Raw genomic sequence first — 2,500 nt, 5'->3', positions numbered from 1 at the left:
GCTATTAGTAACACACACAACTCCAGAAAAAGAACGGGACATACAGATGATACATTTGTCGATACTTTTATTATGTGTTTCATTATGACTGGTACACTAAATCTACTGACTTTTCTACAATCTGGAAGTTTAGAGCTGTACCATCTCACATGATTAAATAACAACATCTGTCAGGGACATGAAACGACACTAAAGAGTCGAATGGAAAGGAAGACCGACGCCGTTTCCTGGTAGAAGTCGCATGAGTGGACGCTGGGCCTGGATTTGGGTCATTAGCAGAATGACGAAGAGTAAGACATGATAACATGTATAAATATTAAATAAATTATAATCCACATTTGCGGTCAATGCAAACCTGTCAAACAGGCCGACAACCTGATCGAAGAGACGTAAATAGATTTTCATGTTGACTGTAAAGGACACACGAGCTTGTCATATAAAATCATAAATGCATGTCAGAGCCAAAAGTGAATCAATAAAATAAATATGCAACAAATATGAAACAAACGAATAGCAAACACATGAATAGGTCACTGAATAAATAGAATCAAATAATCAATAAATATGCTTGAAAAGATTTGAACTGTACATCGGTGGCTATTTAACACAGAGCTCTAATGCTTTTTATAATCACTAGACAGCCAAAAAATAAGTGCAATACTGTATATAATAAGAAATAGCACATCTCCAAAATGGACTCGCGTTATAGGTGCATCAGATATGGATTTTATAAAGAGATCCGAGAGTAAAGGAGGGCAGGAGAGCATCTTACGCCCAGATATTCCGGATATTATGTCACATCGCCTGGACGCAGTATTTACGACAAGCAGCCTCTCCTCCGCATCATGCCAAGATTCCACATACAAAGCCTTTATATAATCCGGTATACAGCGTGGAATATACAGTGCATAGTTTACAGCCAAAACTTGCAGCGTAAATATTCAAACTAAAACATCCTGACACACATGTATCCACGACATGTCATTATAATACAAGTTTTAAAAAAGCAGATCCATTTTTATTTAACTACTAAATTGGTGGATTTTACAAATGTCACTGTCAAGAACACGTCCAGGTCGTATTTCACCGCACAATCAAAAGTCAAAAATAAGAAATGGTATTTTGCAGAAACAATAATAAAGCCTGTGACCATTAAGATCCTTAATGCATAGTGACATTATATTCATGAAAATCAACTCCCAATATTCCGTATTGCAATATATATATATATATATATTATATTATATTTCTTTAAAAACAATGCACAAAAAATTTTTGGGGGGGAAATTTTTTAAAACTGAACAAAATAGTTTTTTTTAAATGTATTGTTTAACATTTTTGCTTAATTGTTTTACAAATAATGTTACAATGATTTTTTTAATTGTTTAAAATTGTGTCTTGATTGTTTTACAAATAATGTAACAATTAAATTGTTTTTTAAATGTATTGTTTAAAATTGTTGCTTAATTGTTTTACAAATAATGTTACAATGATGTTTTTAATTGTTTGAAATAGTTTTTTGATTGTTTAGAAAATAATGTAACAACTGTTTTTTAATTGTATAAAAATTTTCCTTGATTATTTTGAAAATAATGTAACAATAATTTTTTAATTATTTGAAATAGTTTCTTGATTGTTTTGAAAATAATGTAACAATTATTTTTTTAATTGTTTGAAATAATTTTTTTGATTGTTTTGAAAATAATGTAACAATTATTTTTTAATTATTTGAAATAGTTTCTTGATTGTTTTGAAAATAATGTAACAATTCTTTTTTAATTGTTTGAAATTGTTTCTTGATTGTTTTGAAAATAATTTAACAATGATTTGTTTAATTGTTTCAAATTGTTTCTTAATTGTTTTGAAAATAATGTAACAATCAAATTGCTTTTTAAATGTATTGTTTAAAATGGTTGCTTAAATGTTTTGGTAACACATGTTTTGTGTGTGTGTGTGTGTGAGTGAAAATGGTTTGAAATGGTTGCTTAATAATTTTGAAAACAATGAAACAATCTTAATGGTGGTATAAAAGGCTTCATTATCTTTGTGCAAAATATAATTTCTTATTTTTCATGGTAAAATATGACCCGAGAGATTCCCTCAAATCACAAGCTATTGACAAATCTAACAGTTTGTTCTTGTTTGTCGAGACTCATTACACTAGGAATATTGTTTCTTGATTCTGCACCCTTTTGTAATACATGTTTAAGATAATCTACAGTACTCCAAACACTTTAGCGTTTCATTAATAACCCATTTTTTGGTTATTTTTGCAAACGTGGAAGAATTTCAGGAAAAAAGTGCTTATCTTATCTTTGTTCTTCAGGCTTTTAAATCATTAAATAAAGTGTTTGTATTTGTAACATTGCCTGCATTTAATAAACAGATGTTGACAAAACCAGTTATGTACGAATGGCTTTGTGTAAATTAGATTTCAGATGTTTTTTGCCGTTTTTAGACCACCAACAATAAAACAGATTTGAATAAGAAAAATAAAACA

At 29.3% G+C, this 2,500-nt stretch overlaps 1 protein-coding gene across 1 annotated transcript in view; it reads right to left on the bottom strand.

Moving 5' to 3' along the window:
* Positions 1–1,676: 1,676 nt before the first annotated feature.
* The window catches only part of srrm3 (serine/arginine repetitive matrix 3), a 115,281-nt gene continuing 114,457 nt past the window's right edge, over positions 1,677–2,500 (bottom strand). Inside the window, exon 14 of the mRNA XM_052110173.1 lies at positions 1,677–2,500. This exon is cut by the window's right edge and continues 481 nt beyond it. The gene's annotated coding sequence lies outside the window, so the exon portion shown is untranslated.

Source organism: Xyrauchen texanus, chromosome 3 (genome assembly GCF_025860055.1).
Source record: "Xyrauchen texanus isolate HMW12.3.18 chromosome 3, RBS_HiC_50CHRs, whole genome shotgun sequence".
Lineage (NCBI taxonomy): Eukaryota > Metazoa > Chordata > Actinopteri > Cypriniformes > Catostomidae > Xyrauchen > Xyrauchen texanus.
The sequence above is the reverse complement of the archived record's forward strand: the minus strand, read 5'-3'. Positions and strand labels throughout refer to the sequence as shown.